Source organism: Schistocerca cancellata, chromosome 1, assembly GCF_023864275.1.
Source record: "Schistocerca cancellata isolate TAMUIC-IGC-003103 chromosome 1, iqSchCanc2.1, whole genome shotgun sequence".
NCBI lineage: Eukaryota > Metazoa > Arthropoda > Insecta > Orthoptera > Acrididae > Schistocerca > Schistocerca cancellata.
Genome location: NC_064626.1, coordinates 595,954,524 through 595,974,491, shown reverse-complemented (window position 1 = coordinate 595,974,491; position 19,968 = coordinate 595,954,524).

Genomic DNA, 19,968 nt, shown 5'->3' with positions numbered 1-19,968 from the left:
TTGCCACATTTAGAGGCAGTTCTATTAAAACAGTTCTCCCGTTCAAGTCTGCGCTAAGTTTGGAGCTTCCGTAAAACATCGCCAATCTTGGAGATATTGTTTTTGTTTTAAATTTGTTATGTTCTTTCCGTTGGTTCCGCGACAGTGTTCTGACCCGTTTTGGATAACAAGGAAGATCACTACCATCTTTTATTAATTTATTGGGTATAAACCTCTAAATTGCAGCCTTACTATTTCTTTGAATTTAAGTCACCTGTGGTCTCCAATTACATATTCAGTTGAGAAGAAGTTGAGACTGTCTCTTAGAAAAGTGTCAATCGAACTTTTTTCTGCTTTTGTAAATACATTTTTTGCAGTTATATTTCGTGGTTTTGCATGTTGCGGTGGTCAGTCTCGCTACAACGATCGTGTGATAAGTAATCCCTGTATCCGTCATGATACTCCATACTTGTTCAGGATTATTTGTCGCTAAGAGGTCAAACATGTTCTCACAACTGTTTCTCCCTCGATAATTGCTGAAAATAATTTTCGGAGAAAGCAAGTAGTATAATTTCTGACAGTGTTTTATAGCTACCACCAGCTCTGAACTGGTTTCTTCTGCCAATATATTGAGGGCAGAGTAGCATATCACCAATTACAATTATATCAGTGGTGTACGTATCTGGGTTGACACTGACGTTTCGTTTCAAATGTTGAGCGGCTGTATCATCTGCGTTGGAGGGCCGGTAGAAGGAATCAATTGCTATTTTATTTCCGCTGTCGAGTATAACATATAACCATACTAACTCACGAGAACTATCTCCTTCAGTTTCGCTACAAGATAAGCTATGTGTAATAGCAACAAACACGCCGCCTCCAATTTGTGTGTTAAACAGCACTTGTTGGTAACAAATGTTTGGTTGTTGCCGCACACTTTTCAAGCACAACTCTCTCTGTTCCACAGAAGAATTTTCCTCTTAGAAATCTGTAGTTGCAGTTGTTAAAAATAATTACACACTGATATTCGTTACATATTCATACTAAATATAGTTACTTCCATATACATCCACCTTAAAATAGTTGGTATGGACCGTTCGTTTTCTAAATACGTGCTACATATCCTGTAGAGTACGCAGTATCATATTATTACAGCATATCAAGCAGACGAATTGTGGACTGCGCAGACAATATTAAAACAGTCGTTTGAAGGTTGAAAAGTGTGTGATGTGTTGGCTACGGATAATTTCATTGCTTAACAGTTTGTTTTCTGATCGTATACTTCAGCCTTTCTTCACATAACGAGGAGGATGGCGCTAACTTTCCGGAGCACATCGCTCAGCGGGCGTTGTTAAACATGGGACTCGGCAGCAGATCACCCATTCGTTTCCCCATGTTGAGCGAACGACATCCTCACCTAAGATTGCAATTACTACAGGATCAACGAGAGTGGACCTTGTTACTCCAGGTCGTCGGCTGTGTCCGGTCACACAGTCATCCAGATGATCCCCTGCCCGAAACACAGCTGGTCAGAACGCCACACGGAGGAAGGACAGTGGTGCACATTTACCTGGGCTTCCGTAGTACACCTTGGTCCTAATTGAGGAGACCTTTCCAGCTGTGGTCTTCGTGAGCTATGTTTGATGTCTTCTCCGAGGACGATAACATCTTCCAGTGGAATAGCTGTCTGCGTCAAAAGGCCAGAGTCATTCTACAGTGGTTTACCGAACATGATAGTGAAAACACGCTAATGTCTTGGTCACCAAGTTCGCCTGATATGAACCCGATGTAACACTAGGATGCTATGGGCGCCATCTCTGTGCCTAGTAACCATAGGCCGCTAATTTGCAAGTACTGTGTGACTCGCGCATAGTTACCTGGTGCGACATACCTCCTAAAACGTAATATGAGCTTTTAGAATCGATACCAACCAGAATCGATGCTGTATTCCATTCCGAAGATGAACCTACATGTTTTTGAACAGGTGGGCGTAAAGTTTTGTCTCAATACTGTACGAAGAAGAAGTGAAGGCCTAAATAGGAAACTGGACTGCCTAGTGGGAGGCCGAACATTTCTTGCTTTCTCTTGCGTTCCTGTCTGCAATGGTGAAAATGCATTCGAAAAGGAAGGCCCCTGTGGTGCAGAACAAGCTACGGCACTCCTGCACCTGCTGAGTCACGGCGCCCTCTCTGTCCGTATCTGTCCACGTGTGGCACGCGCCACGAGGCATCCTGAGGACTCTACCGGGCGACAAACTTACGAGTACACCTGATAATGTGATATCTGCCCTCGACATTAACGGGACGAAGCTTACTTGACGTCCAAACCATCTGTGTTGCTCGTTTAGGACTAACCGAAGGATTCTTCTGCATCATAACACGTTAAGCAGTCCTCATACAGAAGATTGCTTCGAGTACCTTAGTATTTCACTACACATGTCCTGTACGAAGTGATGCGGCCTTGTCTCCCTTCTACCTTTACATTGACTTACGCAGCCAGTTATAGGAGACGACCGATTTGACGTGGACTCGTTATTAAAATTATATGCAGTGTATCTACGACATAAAATTTGGAGATAATAGCTTTTAGTCTTCTTCTGTAATGGATGATACAGCGAGGCGACTCCTTTATGTGTATCTCATTATTTCAACAGTCAATAGGCACTTTCTTTTTGAGTAATTAATTTTAGTGACCACTATATTTTCATAAAATATTGTAAGTCAGAAACCAATTTTGTTGATAGGTGATATGGTCACAGAAAAATTTTCGTGTTTTCATAGCAAAATATCTATTTTTAATGGACGTTAAGAGGGCAAAAAGTTACCAATGAAACTTCTTGATTTTACATTTTTAGTTTTCGTGACATTGAAGTGAATTGAGGTTCGTGAGAAATCAGAAAAAGAAACTGGTGCCACTGACGGGCATGAAAAATTAAATGCACAGGCAACGCACTAGGAAGAGTCGTAGTAGGATGACAAGAGAAGTCTATGGAGAACCGTTGAAACAAGTAATGCGGCAATTGCTGAGGCATATATGTCTGGTTAACTAGAATTGGAAGATACTTTAGGAAACATGGCACATAAATATTACAATACATAAAAGAGACTACCATGGAGAGATTTTCAGTTTTGTGAAAATGCAGAGAAGGAAAGCTTCGTAACCAATAGAAAAGAATTGAGGACGAAACCATATGAGTCGTGACAAATATTTTAAAAACTGAATAACATTACAGAATATACTTGGCTCACACGATGAAAATGGGATCTGCATTTTAAAGTCCAAACAATAAATTTGCTTTAAAACGTAGAAAGCTACAGACACAATATGAAATTTCTGATTTCAGTTTCATAGTCACATACGAAGGGTAAACCATTCAGATGGAAGAAACACGTCTTCCACGTCTTTGATTCGAAACCAAAAGCAACAGTAGGCGATTAAATGAATGCTAACAAATATCTGATGGAATTTAACGTACCACCAGAAGACGCACTAAGTTGAAAGAAAAACTATCGAAGAGTTCGTGACTTTCCGTAATAAGAAAAGGAAAACTGATGTCAGATTGTCAGATGCACGGCGACACAGGGAACTGACGAAACACATGTTGCACAAACGAAAAAGGAAATGACAAAAACTGTCGCTTTAGCTGGAAGGTTATCGTGCTTCTTCGAAGGTTGCCTAAGGAAATAAATTAAAAATAATATGATTTCCTTGTCTGTTTTAAAGTGAGATACGAGTTCATTAAGTTCATAGTTATTATAAGAAGAAAATGGAGATGTTATTGTGTAAGTAGGGTATCCACTTTAAACTGGCATTCTCTTTTCATCTGGTTTGTGTATGAGTACGCTGTGGTACAGTGGCGGATACGGAAAAACCTCAAGGAGGGGGCGCTAAAGATATTTTGAGCTACCTTTACTTTTAACGTAATAAAAAAAAATCAAGTCACATGCAAACTTTAAGAAACTTTTATTTAAACTTATTTTATACATATACAAGACAATGCCATCTTATCATATAAAAAAGGTACAGTTGTGGTTCTCTTCCTTAAATGATGAATTCTATGCACCTATTCTTTCTGGCAAATAGATTAATTACATCGTCAGTAGGACAATCAATGTCAGGGTGAGTGCTCAACAGACCTAAGCCACTAAGTCGATCCTCCATCATTGTCGACCTCAGCCTTGTGTTTTTACGCCGTAGTATTGAAAAACGTCTTTCCACTGTAGCAATAGATGCAGATAGACAAGCAAATACTTTCTACAGCGTGTGCAAAGTAGGATAGTCAGATATAGGACAAACAGACAGCGCTTGCGTAACAGATTCACGATCATTAAGTGCGTTTATGTTCGTTTGCTTGTATCGAAGAATCTCTTCCATTAGTCTCTTTTTAATCACAAAGAGTGATTCTGCTTCAAAGAACGGTACTTCAGTTAACCACTGGTTCAATTTATGTTCCAGATCATTACCGTCATGTTTCAGTAGTTGTGAGGGCAAAAGTATGTTGAATTTTAAATGATAAATATTTTCTATAGCAAAACGTTCTCTGTCAGTTGTAACATGATCCCGTTGGAACAAAAACGGTTCTTTTACCATATGTCAGCATCATCATTACGATCGCAGTTTTCCCTGTGTCTTTGTCTGTCTGTAAGACGAGGAACACTCATCTCCATGTCTGTTCCGTAACTACTTCGCCTCTTCAACAATACGAGCAAAGTGGCTATCACCATTATCTCTCATGCCGTCGTAGACCTAGAGCGTCGAATCTAATTTTTGCTTTTGCCATCGCGACGTCCAAAATTTTGCTCACTGAATATGCTATGCTCATAATGTGACTCAGTGTAAACAGAGTGTGTCAGACAGAAACGTGTAAAATACGACGACGCGGACGCACGTCTTACGTAGGAAAGTACAACTACCCCATAAGTCGACGAAAGAAACGAACAACGTGCGGGCTGGCTGGCGGGGGCGACGCGGGTGGCAATGCGGTGGCCCCGCAAAGGGGGGGGGGGGGGGGGGGGAACGCCCCCCGACCCCCATGTCCCGCCACTGCTGTGGTATAAATGGGGTTGTAGTAGCTGTATCGAGTTACTGTAATTGTTTTAGCTAAAGCCACATTTAAGTCGACATATGTCTCTCATTCGACAGAAGACCATTGTTGTAACAAGTCTTGGAAGCAACGACTTTCCTTCCTATTCTATTCTTCCTATTTCATGGCTAAAATTAGAACATGCTGGTGCAGAGTGAAATCAAAATTTAAACCAATGTATTTCCATTTTGTTACATTTGTAACTCCCAGAAAGGCAGGCGAATGAGCTCCACGTCATTTTATACATTTCATTTCATAAACACAAATGTATTCAAATGTAGCAGATGTTCTTTCAGACACTTTTCTGTCGTATTCCGAATTCCTAACCTCATTTTCTCTTCTTATTCAGATTTAGCGTCTTGTGAACAGTCAGGGTAACAGATAAAGGAAAATTATTCATCTGTGACAAAAATGAGCGCATTTGAGGCTGGATTTATATTTATTCAATTTCTAACTTTTTTTAGCTCCCTGTCACCTGAAAGAGCAACAGATCTAAAGAATTTATGATTTATGCAAAAATGGGTGAATATGCGTGTGTCTTTGTGAAAGAAACCATCCCCTCTTCACCTGGAGTGATCTAGAAGCCCATATAAAACAGCAAGGGGAGTTACAGTTCTACATCCTATCAACGCCGAGGACAAGACACAGCGCACTTTGTCACTGACAACCAATTAACGGACTCTACCTCCTTTGGTGATGTAATCGTTCCCACATTTTGCTTGAAGTGATTTTGCTATATCACATGTGGAATTCCGAACGTTTTATTGAGACACAATAGAGCCCACAAATTATCACCGCAGGGGCATCAAAACTTGTTGGGTCACAAACATCCCTTCTTGTGATACGCACGTCATTCAGAGACACAAATTACACAAAGGGAGTAACTGAAAACCCGTATTCTGTGAAGACAGCTAAGGTAATACGTAAACATGATATTACGCTGTAACGTTAGTGCTCAAGTCTGCTACTTCTGCGCAACGGATATCCGCCCGATCCCAGTCAACGAGGAGAACGTAGAATTCCTTCAGGCAAATGGAAGATGGGTCCATAGACCCGAATGAAACTGAATATTGAGGGACACTGAGATTCGAGACTTTTTGCCCCTGTAAGGAAACTAGGGGTGGAATGGGATATTTAACATTTAACGATTTTTATTAAATAAGGGAACACATGACAAAACTTCTTAATAACGTAAAAAAATCTCCTTGTACTATAACGTAACCTGTCTCACTTTAAAATCACTTAAACTGTCAGTTTTGTATTTTTTGCAATTTTCAAACCACTACTTGCAAATATCTCGTTCTGCCCCATCCGAGGGACAGAATGGGATAAGATACGCTTTCTATTTTGTGAAATTATTGCATAAGGTTGAAATGATTAGGAATATCATCATAACGGTATTTAATCAAGAATTTAGACTGAGGAATATGGAATCTTTAAACAAATCGTTATTAAGAATAAGAAAAAATCTTAATGTCATTTTGAAGAATGTTAAGTTATTTTCAAGCTTAATAACCGTGGATCTAACAATTACTAGTCTGTCCGACACTATTCAGAAATCAGACTTACTTCTTCATCCTAACCGTCAATGTTAGCACGTGAATGGTGTGCCCACTTGTGACAGTTCAGGCATGTGATCCGCCCCACATCAGCAACGGAGCAAAAGTCCCCACAGTAGAGATAGTGGTATCCTTCTGTGATTCACTGTCTTCCTTCGTCTTCTTCCTTTTATTATTCTTAAGACACTTGATATCCCCTTTTTTTAATTATTTTTGTGTACAGTTAGATTTTTAGCCTTCATGCAGCCGATTTCCGTGTCCTGGCATTTTTGAGTTACTTGACCTCTATTCTTTCGTTTCTTTGCTAACATCCTGTAGTTCATTCTTATGAGGAGAATCTGCTAACACGATAGTTTATCTATTTCTCCTTGGAGTCAGTTTTGTATTTCGACTTATTAGTGGAACAGGTATTACTGCCTCGGACGATATGTAGAAACTTGATTCTTTCTTCCAAACATAATTAACTCGGAGAATTTGGCATCCATGAATATCTGGTCTGGGAGTCAATGATAGGGCTTTGGTTGAAGTTAATCTTTCTCGTAAGAGGATCAGTGAGTTGCCAGTTTGTGAGATTGTTCGTCAGTAGACTTTTCAGTAGTACTTTCACACTTTTCCAACTGTCACTGATGGGACAAGCCTGTGTCCGAAAATACATTTAGATCAGATGGCCGTATTGTGGGTATTTTAAAGCTGCTTTAAGCGACAATGTGGAAGTACTTAAAAATACAGACTGAAAGGTGAGTGACATTTGGAATAGAGTAACAACTTTTCCCGAAACGCTCTTTGGCCATGTTTTAACATCTTCACTGTAATAACAACTTACGGGCTTCAAAAACGTTACGTCCAAGTGTTACTTACGTGAAACGTGTACGATAAACAAAGGAAACTACACCATCGCCTCTAACCATACGAAGTGGATCCATATTTTTAGTGCGAATAGAATGTCCATCAACAATACGAAGCACAGATGATTACATCGTGGCCTCAGAAAATTCCAAATCCCTTCTAAACCGTATTAGAAGTAATCCAGTAGGGATTAATTCCTAGGAGTGAACTTCAGATCTCATTTTTTTCTGGTGCAGGCATTCATACGACTGCTGTAATTGTTTCTCTCGTTCTGGAGAAGTCATTGCGACTAGTGCCTCTTTTCTTTAAGTGCTGTTATGTCTGAGTGACTTTTAGGATTAAATGACAAGCCGATTTTATTACAACTGAATCTTTGGTAAGCAGCCGGATTGTACATCAAATAACGTTATTAATAAAAGAGCTAAACTGTTACCTTATTAAATCCCATTGCTCGAGCACCAGATGTATCTTCTGAACAGATAGCGTTGGATCCTAGTAGTTTAAGGCGGTCATATCACTTCGATTTTTGTGTGTTATCGATGTGCATGTCAGAGAGAGTGTAAAAACAATCTTTGGTCTTGTCGTGGTACAGTCTTTGCCTCTACGCAGTCAGATACATTCTTAGTTGAAGTGTGGCAAGTGATGTATTGATTTGTGATGCTAGCTGATAGATGAAGAGAATTTATTGTAACGGACAGCAAGGGTGAATATGATGTATACAGGATGATTATAATTAATGTTAAACTTTCAAACCGCTGTAGAAAAAACACCACTGTTCAGAATGACGTGAAATTGCAGCGGAACGTTATCGGAGAAGGGGGAAAACGTATGGCAGAAGAAAAATAAATAGTTAAAAAATGTAGCAATAGATGGCGCTTCAAGCATCATAATATAATAGTGGTCGACTGCAAATGACAAATGAATCATACAACAATGCCTAAGCTGCATGTTTGACGTTAAACCAACTGTACTATTCAGTGTACATGGGTGTACAGGTGTGATGCTGTTAGTTGCTAAGACCATCCTACACGGCAATGTCATATCACATCAGATAGGAGAAAACGGATTTTTGTTGTCCTGAGGCCAAAAACCGCATAAAAAGTATCACTAACATCGGTTTTTAATTGTTCTGAGGTCAAAAACCGCATAAAGAGCATGAGTCAAAATCAAATCGCATTATTAATTTCCGTGTGACTGGCGTAAAACATGTTCAATATGCTGTCCACCTTTTTCTGCAAAAAGTTGAAATCCAGAAACAGCATGTTGCACAACAGATCGAAGTGTTCTCGGGGTCACGTTCAGAATGTGTTGCGCAATGTGTGTCTTCAATGCAGCTAAGTTTGCAATCGAAACGCTGAACACAACATCTTTCAGATAGCCCCACAGCCAAAAGCCACGCGGATTAAGATCAGGTGATCGGAACGGCCAGATTGTGGGGAAATGATGGCTGATAATTCTAGCTTTTCCGAAATGGTTGGTTCAAATGGCTCTGAGCACTATGGGACTTAACATCTGTGGTCATCAGACCCCTAGAACTTAAAACTACTTAAACCTAACTAACCTAAGGACATCACACACATCCATGCCCGAGGCAGGATTCGAACCTGTGACCGTAGAAGTCGCGCGGTTCCAGAATGAAGCGCCTAGAACCGCTCGGCCACTCTGGCCGGCCCGAAATGGTGCTTCAGTAGTTGCTTAACTGGATTAGCAATATGCGGAGGTTGCGTCATCTTGCATAAAAATGATCCCATCCACACATCCACGCTGTTGGAGAGCTGGAATGACGTGGTTGCGCAAAAGACCATCATAGCGCTTACCAGAGACGGTACAAATAAAAGGACCGAAAGCACCTGCGTCTCGAAGAAATATGGCCCTATGATAAATAATGCCGTAAACCCACACCATACAGCGACCTTTTCAGCATGAAGTGGTACTGGTTGATTTGTGTGTGGATTTTCCGTTGCCCATATTCGACAATTCTGTGTATTGACATATCCTGTCAGATGGAAGTTGGTTTCGTCTGCCCACAAAATCTTCCACGGCCAATATTTGGCCACTCCCATGCGAGCAAGAAATTCTAAAGCAAAAATCTCTCTTGCTGGCATGTCAACATGAAGCAACTCGTGCACATGAGCTATTTTGAATGCATAGCAAAGAAGGATGTTTCGTAGGATTTTACGCACTGTGCTCACGGGTATGTCCAATGTTCGTCAATTTTCCGTGCACTAAGCGTTTGCACACCATCACTCGTCTCCTCTTGTATTTCTGTGGCCACTGCTCCCACTGACATCGAATCAATTCGTATCCTCCCTGTACCAGTTTGCACGCCAAAAGAATCCTTCTTTTCGAATTTTCAAATCATTTTCTCCAGACCCACGGCAGTCATCGGACCAACGCCTGTTTTCAAACCCTTCAGTGTCCGCAACTTTTGCAGAGCGATGTGTGCACATTCATCATTCTTACAATACAAATACAGCCTTACAAGCAGAGCGCGATCATGCACAAAGACACTCACAGCGAACGTCGCAGACGCGGAAGGAGGAAAAGCCGTGTACCCGGAATGTTTATACCAACTTCAATTCGTCGTGCGCGTGACAGGTGTTTTAATTTACGTATTCTGACACATACAGTGCTATCGATTGATCAATTTTCTCACAATTTTTTTCTTCTGTCACAAGTTTTCCCCATTCTCCGATAATCTTCCGTTGCAATTTGACGTCATTCTGACTAGCGGTGTTATTCTACACCGTTTTGATTGTTTAATTATAATCACCTTGTACTTTGGAAGGTGAAAGGAATATAACATTATTTTTAAAGAGAAGAAGTTTAAATTAAGACTACAGCACTGCGCACCTTATTTGGAACCAGGTGAATCCAGCATGGATGGCTATACCATAGGATGCCCTTCGCGTCTTGTAAACGTCAATGCCGTCACACAAGGAACAAATTATCATGGTCCATGGCAGACCCTGTGCCTATTAGGCAACAGGACACCTGTTGAATCGAGGTGACTCAAATGCTTATCATTTCTGCAGAACATACTAATGTACATGTCCTGTGATGATGAATGTTCTATCTCTCGTCGTTCAAGGTGTTCTATTTTTTCTGAACATGAGTGTAAGTTAATACGGATGGGTAGGAGAAACATTCCCATGGTATTCGAGTACAGCACTGTTAGTTTGCTGCTCGACATAGTCACGTCGGTTAAATATATGAACCTAACGTTGCAAAGCGATTTAGAATAGAATGAGTACCTAAGGACGGTAGCAGACGAATAGTCAACTTCGGGTCGTAGAGAGAATTTTAGAAATTGCGGTTCATCTGTAAAGGATGCTTAGTATAGGACACTAGGGTGGCTCATTCTTGAGAACTACTTGAGTATTTGGGGTCCGCACCAAGTCGGATTAAAGAAAGACTTTGAAGAAATTCGAAGGTGTTATGCTACATTTGTTACCAGTAGCTGTGATCAACAAACAGGTATTACGGAGATGCTTCGAGAACTCAATTGGGAATCCATCGAGAGAAGGTGACGTTCTTTCGATAATACTATGCGTTTGAAGCTGACTGTAGAACGATTCTACTGGCGCCAGCGTACATTTCGTGTTAGGACTACGAAGATAATATAAGAGAAATTAGAGCTCGTGTGGAGACATGTAAACAGTCGTTTTTCTCTCGGTCTATCTGCGAGTGGAACAGAAACGAAATAACTGGCAGTGGTACAGGCTACCAACTGCCGCGCACCTTACTTTGACCTTTTGAGTGTGTGTATGTATGTAGATGTACCGGTCAAAGAACGTATATGAACAAGGCCATTTTCACTGACACATCAAGCGAATCTAAAATCAAGCGTAACGTGGTGACGTAATTACAAAGGTTACCTCTGTGATACAGACATACTTTTTCACGTCATTTACAAATGCAATACAATCAAAGCACATCATGGCCTTGTATTACGTTTTGCGTTCACGTACCACAGTGTCCTAGCAATATAGGAGCAGCATGGCCCCACTATTGCCTGATTATTGATATATGAGGCACACACTGACGCCACAATTCTTCTTTCCAGCCATCTCCCCAGGCGCCGCAGGTCAGCGGCTAACTCTGGAAACCGACTCTGGGAGGCAACCAAGACCCAGCGGCGCGCCTTGCATGGCCCTGTCGTGCATATCGCCGCAGCCGATTGAACGCGCAGCTGGCTTCAGAATATTGCTGTTTTAACACCTTACCTCCAGAGTGTCAGCTGCTGAGCGGCGCCACCACAAGAAGGCTCGGTATACAACTGCCTCCGCCTTTATGCCAACAACAAGACTGGCGAGACGTGAGCTCGTTAATCACGCTGACGTGGCCAGATGGGCGGGCTGGAGGAAAAACGTGTTGCAAAATTTTAATTGCAGGGCACAGTAGAAAATGAGCATGGCAAAGAAATGAAATAGTAGATCCATATCTCAGGTGGCAAGTATCAGAGTGGAAAATATGGTTACAACATTTTCGATGCAGAACAAGGAGGGCCTTCGAGCAAGGGAGATGGCTTTTCAGAGCCACTAATAACTGGCTATACATGTTGGTAAACATTAGTATTCTTGGTGTATTGAAATGTACCATCTCTTTCGTCCACCAAGAACTGCAACTACACTGTCCAGTCATATTAATGTAGCGACGTGTAAAAACCTCAATAACTGTTTCAGAGCGGACCGCTGCGAGGAGTGCAAAATGAGAGACAATGAGGTTCTTAAAGGTACCAACAGGGATGTGGAGCCATGCTGATTCCAATGCCATGGCCACTAGCGCTAGGTATCTTGGTTGAGGATCCGTGAGGAGAACAGTCCGATCGAGGTGGTTCCACAGATTCTCCGTTGGGTTTAAATCCAGGGAGTTTGGTGGCTAGAGGACCACGTCAAAACTAATCCTGGTGCTCCTCAAGCAACGAATGTATACTGCAAGCTGTGTGACACGTTGCACGTCCTGCTGGCAGATAACACCGTAAAGAGGAGACATATAGTGCATGTACGGCTGGTCACGCTCCCCAAGGATAGCTGCATGCCTGTGTTCACCCACTGCCTCCTCCAGGACGTTGAGATCACGTAGGAAGTGCCATGAAAACATTACTGCATATCATAACGCTCCTTCTCTTGCCTGGCACTACCGACGATTCTTGCAAGGTGTGTACTTTCAGGCGTTTCACTCCATACTCGCCCATCACTATCTGTCCGATGGTGCCTACAACATGATTCATCTGAAAAGACTACCAGTTGCTGGTCAGTGCGCGTCTAGTTGCGGTATCGGTGTGTCAGTTCCAACCTATGTAACTAGTAGACAGCGGTCAAATGGGTGCGTGAACCTAGTGCTTGCTGTAGAGGCCAATACACTCAGTGTTCGCTGAACAGTTGTTGAGTGGACACTGTTGCCACACTCTTGGTTCATTTGGGTAGTCAGTTGCACCTGTAGACGTCTGTGAAGCTGTTGTTCACCTCTGTCATCTACAGCTTGTGGTGCTCCACACTTGCCTCAGCGCTGGTTTTGGATATCGCCATTCCCATGCACTTTTACCACGACAGCAGGCGAATAATTTACAAACTTAGCCATTCGGAAATGGTCCAACACTTGGCCAGAAAGCCAATTATCACGCCCTTTTGGACTTCAGATAAATAGCCCCATTTCCGCATTACTGCAACAACTGCTACTTCCCGAGTCCCCCCGTCAACCCGTATTTCCTCCACCTGGTGTCTGTGAGTCGTTGCTGCACGATGATAATGAACATTGGCTATGGTCACATTGTGATTTGATAATGTTGTTTTCACTGGATGTGCAGTGAGGGGAAGTGTGCACCTCCCCTCCACGGTATGTTGAGCTTCAATGAGTAGATAACCATTTTGCACAGATTTATTTAGTACGTGGCTTGCTTTAGCGGCATACGGCACAGTTAAGGTCGCATTCTGCTCTATAATTGGACAGAGGACTGCTGACGTGTTATTACCGGGATAGAAAGTGCGCAAAGCGTGAGTCCACGAGCAGGGAAGAGAGACACTGCGAACCAGTCTGCTATCTGACTACGGAGCAGCCACAGCTTGAAGCAAGCAATGGCGCCATGTGTGGCAACTAACAATTTGTGCCATCATCAGACACACGATGGTGTGTTATTCACACGACGGAGGCTTGTCACTTAGCTAGTCAGCAAACAGAAGTACTCCAATGACGTGGGGCATACGACTGAGGAGACGAGGCGTGGCCAGGAATCTGACAACAGAAGTGAGTGGCCCCACATGCGAGGAACGTGGGCCAGCCAGTGGTGTCTTGTGGTGCAACACTTGGCTTGGCAGCAGTGAAGCCATGGATGGTAGCATCCACCTGAAGAGACAATTGACACTTGGTCGATGGCAAACTTTGGTAATACCCTTTATGTATAGATACTGGGGCAGCCGCCGTCGCGTTGGTGGCTGGAGTGTTGTAGAGCCAAGGAACAGCACGGATTTGGAGAGACGTCTAGAGAACAGAGTGGTGGTTGGCAGCAGACATTACAAGCATGTTGTCTAAAGGGGGACAGCATGGAGCTGTGTAGATATCTAAATGGATGTACGATGCTGCTCCTAGAGAGCATGTATTTGGGTGGCGTCTTGGACTGTGTATGTGTGTGTGTGTGTGTGTGTGCGTGTGTGTGAGTGTGTGTGTGTGTGTGTGTGCCTTACATACAAAGCTTTATCTTATAAGATAGGTTGTAGGATCAGGATTGCCTTCTCGTGTTTCAACATTCTCTTGAACCCAAACATATGTCCGTTGAGCTCAGGTGCGCCCAGATTTTCTATTCAATAATTCGTTTCACTAAGACATACAGTAGACCTGCAGGTCGCTGGAAAAATAACAGCTGCAGTTTCGCTTTCCTTTCAGCCGTTAGCGGCATCAGCACAACAAGGCCATATTGACTAATGTTGTAAGTTTAAATGAGAGACTCATCCAAACTTTTTGCAGCTTTTGAAAAGACCCAACATTATTTCATACAGAACAGTTCAAGAGCAAAATACGTCTATGAAACTATTGTAACACCAGTTACTATCACCAAGAACGACTGATGCAACGAGCTTCTAGGACTTCTTTTCTAGGGGATACCTAACTCGTCTAGTTGCATGGAAACCGATGCGCCTCCTTCTGCGTCTGGGGAATCATTTGACAGCCTATTAGGCTATTCGAGATTTGCCCCGCCGCTATTTGCTCCTGCACGGTACCGGGCACCGGGCACAGTGATTGCGTTGTACGTGAAACAGCGTGTATTCAGTAATGTTGTTTGCTGTTAGTGCCTGTTAAGGTGCTTGTTATACTATTCTGCAGTATTTAAGTGGAACGAGAATTGTGCCCGCAGAAGCAAGCCATCACAGATTTTAATAGTATTTTGGTGGTCTGGAGCGGGTGTTTGGAAAGAGGGGGTCGGCATAGTCATGAATAGTTCGAAGCAGCCCGACACGAATTCTAATTCATTTCCAATGGATTGGAATTCATGTCGCGCTGCTTCAAACTGTTCACAAGTAGCACTTGTATCCTAGATCGTCAGCTATTATTGTATATATTCCAGTCTCCGCCTTCCTCTACAGATTTCACTCTACAGCTCCCCCGAACGTCATGCAAGTTATTTTCTGATGTCTTAACTGCTGTCCTTTCATCCTGCTCCTTCTTCTTGTGACTGTTTTCCACACGCTTTTCTCCTCGGTGATTTTACGGAGAAGCTCCCCTTTTTTATCCTGTTAATCCACCAAACACTCAGCATATTGCCAAATTACCACACCTCCAATACTCCGATTCTCTTGTATGGTTTACTCACTGTCAATGATTCAGCTCTGTACAAGGCTGCGCCCTAGATGTGCATTCTCCAAAATTTCTTCCTCAAATTAACATCGATATTTGATGCTAGGAGACCTTTTTCTGGCAAGGAATGCCATCTTCACCTGTGCGAGATTCCTTTTCGTTTCCTGTTTGCTTCGTGCGTAAGGTAGAAGTATTTCTTTACTGCGTCAGCTTTGTGGTCCCACATTTTGAAGTTAAATTTATCGCTATTCTGTGCTCATCTACTTCTCACTACTTTCGTCTCTCTTCGTTTCTCTCTCAGTCTTTAGTGTGTGTTCATTCTATTCATTCTATTTAGTGTGTGTTCATGCTATTCAGCAGGTCCTTTAATTCTCCTCCACTTCCATTGAGGACAGCAAAGTTATTATCGAATATCATGACTGGCAGCCTTTCAACCCGAATTTCGATCCCAGTTCTAAAGTTTTCTTTTGTTTCCGATATTTCTTCCTCAATGTAAGGATTAAACTGTGTGGGAAAAGACTGCAGTCTTGTCTTACATCCTTACTAATCAGAGCAATTCATGTTTAGCCTTTAGTTCTCATTTTTTTTTGTTTCTAGTGCATTTTGTACAATGTGACCAAAATAAAACTGTCCAAATAAATGTTTCATGCCCCATAAATTAGACAATCTTTCTCGCCCTTCTCATCCGCTCCAGAGTGCAAATTATGTAACTTGGGTCACCTATCTTAAGGTGCAGGAAACATTTTGTGGGCCAGCTTTATTTTAGTCGACCTTTATACAGTGTAGGGCAAATAAAAGAGGTCCAGAACAAGTGTGACAGCATTAACGGAGGAGGAAACGACCTACAGTTACTTCCAACAGGATGGAGCAACTGCCTGAGCAGCCAGTCGAACCTTGGGCACATTTACACAATATTGACGCCTGACAGAGTTGTTAGCTATAATTTCTCACCTTACAAGAACTCATCCACATACTTTGCCGTGATCTAAAAACACAACTAGGCGTCATGTGATAAGTTGTACATCGTATGTATGAATATATAAAGGAGTCTGACATTGTCACGTACGTCTTGTAAATAATTGTTAACGCTTATTGCAAGAAAGGTGACGGAGTGTCTTTATTATAAAAAACGGTGTAATGAGTGATTGCCTATACCAGTAGAGGTTGGAACACCTTTGGAGATGAAACGGCAGGCAGAACTGAAGCTCTGGGTGGAAGACCACAGGTGTTGGACCTGCTTAAACACAGGAAGTAGCTAGACAGACGTCGTGGCACCTGAGCTCTGGAGGACAATAGGGTGACGGCCGGCCGCTGTTGTCTTAGGGGCCAGAAGGGTAACTGGATAATACGTCCGAACGCTGAAAATCTTGGACGCATGTGAGAGGAACGAAGAAGCAGGCTGGGTTATTTCCAAGGATTTTTACTCAGAAGCGTACCATTGTAAGAGTATAGGTTTTTCCTCGCAAACTTTCCGCGCTGGATGACAAAAGACTAAAATATGGCTGGTCGGCGTTCGGAAGAATCTGTAGAGAGGGAGAATATTCCTTGGTTTCGGGAATATGATTCGTTTTTGGAATTACAATGGTGGGGAGTCAAGCTTTGCTGGGAAGCCAGCGCTGTAGAGACGAGGACTTCCGTTGTGAGCGCCCGTGTGTGACGGTCGCTCGATAACAGCTTTTGTTGGTACAGACGGACTTGCTGTCTTTGCTCTCAGTAGAGTTTATAGTTAGAACAGTTAGGAACTGTACTGTTGCGAACCTACACGATTCTGGACTACACCTCTTGGTTGGAAGTAGTCGCTCAATATACAGCGTTCAGTAATTGAGAGCACTTCCTCTGCCTATACTTACGTTGAGACATTATCTGAACTCCGTTCTTGTGGTTAGGAGTTCGCGTTTCTCGTCTGTAGAACACAGAGAGGAGAAGACAGTATTAGAGTATATCAGTAAGAGGATCGCCATCTGCCGTCGTAGTATTTGAAATAGTTTATTTGTGGCTGGAGTTCTTCCATCGCCGCAGACGAGTACGAGAACCATCACTTCGACGCACCGGACGCAGTACATATGGTGATATCGCAAATTGTTTCGGCTTATTAGGGCTATAAAAGGTAAACAGCTGTGGCCACGTTAGTTTATTTCGACTGATGTTCCAAACCAACGTAGATCATCTTTGAAAGTAGTACCTTCTAGTGCTTGGTACGTAGATGATGTCAGTCATTCCGCGTTATTGATATTAGATCGCGCAGTCATATTAAGGGGCAGAGTTGGGCAATTGATCAGTACTTAGGAAATGTAAACTTTGTAATATAAAGGTATTTTTTAATCTACAGTAAATATATAAGCAGGAACAATGTTTATCATTTAGTACGATTAGTTACCTTAATCATTCATTTATGTTTATATTGTAATTTATATGTGTTAAAGTCCATTAAGAGATCCTTAGATCTGCTTCAGGGGGTAGTCAGACAGGGCCCAGTCTTCATTTTAGCGTTTATTATTTTCTGTTGCGCACATTCATTTTACACCCGCCTGGATAGCATCTTGGGCAGGTGTCAGTTTGGTTGCGGCCCCAGCTGGCCACCCGTGTCACCTGACATGTCAGTGTGCGATTACTTTGTGTGGGGAGCCCTCAAATCTAAGGTCTCTCGCAACAATGCTCTTAGTCTTGAAGGACTGCAGCAGAACATTTTGGATGAGACTGCAGCAATTCCAGCAGTCCAACTTAGATACACCTTCAGCAGTTCTCTGTCCGGGGACTAACACTGACAAGAAATGAATGTTGGTCACTTAAAGCATGTGCTATAGTCATGTTAGTACTGTATTTCCTTTCCTCGTGTTAGTACTGTATTTCCTTTCCTCTGCTGTGTTTTATTGTAACCTGGAACTCCGTTCTCTGGGCCCCTCTTATTTGGCCCACCCGGTATACCCTTACCCGACTTAAACGTATTACTCCGAGAGTTTGAAACTTCTTACACTATCGAACGCTTTTCCTGGGGTGACAAATCTTATGGAAGTGATTTGATTTTTATTCAGTCTTTCTTTCATTATCTGGTGCCTATGCGACTTCTAAAGCTAATTTAACTTCTAAAGCTAATTTATCGTCACCTTCCCATGTATGTCTGTGTTGCGTGATCTTGTTCGGTGCAGCAACCACAGCAGCGCTGCAGTAAGTACGGATGACTGGAAGTGATTTTCAAGCAAGCTGCTGCGGACAGCTCGCTCAGCAGATGGTGGTGTGCAGGGAGGTGTGAGCGCAGTGCGCGGATCGCCACGTGGACCGCACGGCTGCACACGTAATCAGGTCAGCGGCCAGAGCTCACACTGCGGGCCGCGCATCGCTGATCAAAGGGCCGCCGACTAGGAGTGCGGGCGCGCGAGGACTCGTCTGTCGCATGACTTCTTCTCTCGACGCGGCCGAGCTCTGCTGAGGATTTCACTCTGCAGTGATTTCTGCGCTGAAATGAGTCCTTCTGGCAAGTGAAACCTGAGACTCAGATATGGAATACGATTTGGATGAGTACTTCTGTCTGACAGGCAGTTTCAAACACCCGTGGTAGTTAGATGTTCCTATTATTACTCAGTGTCCTTAACTGTATCAGCCTCCTGGCTAACGGTACGAAATCTGAATGGTCTTTTGTGTGCACAGTAGATTTCACAATAATAAGTATGGTTCAGCTCAGTAGCTGTGGATAAATTACATGAAGACATACAGCAAACATCCAATTTTTATACGGATTCACGACGCATAGTCGTAAAGTTTTGCTGTGCCTCTATTTTTTATATGTTTCTGAAGCTCTCTATTATCTATCCTACTAGCTATCTATTTCACCTGCTGTAATCTGTGTATATCTCTAAAAGTGTACATTAACGTATCTGTTTTTGAGGTAAAGATTCGAAAATATTCTTAATTAGAACAGTCTGGTTAGGCCACTCTTTTTTTCTACAAGTATACACTACTTGACAAAAATATTGAAGCACCCAGAAGACACGCTCAGATGTCAATGCAACGTCGTACACGTACAAACTATCAGCAGGGATGCAAACGACTAAAGTTGCATTTCTCTTTGAGACATAGAACTTTCATTGGAGTGTGTTCCTGTTGCTCGTGTTTCGTGTCGTTACCACGCCCGTTAGGGTGTATGAAAGATGTGAAGAACGTCACATGGTGAGTGCTCGCTGTGAACGACACAGAGATGCTGCGTACTCGTGCCAGTCAGCGTTGTCAGCATTCGCCGCCCTGTCAGCAACTGTATAAATATTAATTTTAAAAATCAGCAGCCTCAGTCTCACAGATTACCTAGATTTACCTAGGTTTCAGTCAGGATAACCCAACATTCTTCAGGGTAAAAGTAACTACCGTTTGTCCACAGTGGACATCGTCCAGCTAAAACTACAAATCCATAAATTATCGCCAGACTGCAAAAACTTATCTGAAACTGCCTCGGCCCCACTTCGCCACCGCGATGCGGCAGCCACGAGTGCTGTACTGAAACCTAGGTAATCTGTGCAACTGAGGCTGTTGTTTTTTAAAATTAAAATTAAAGTTTGAAAGTGCCCTCATTTTGGGTCTACATTTAGCCTCCTGGTCGAATCGTGGAAAATCCAATTTTGTGTATTTCGGATGTGACAGTGGCGCCAGGCATACCGTAACCACTTCATATCTGCGTCCGCCATCCAAAAACAAGTAACGCGCTTCCTAAAACACTACATGTCA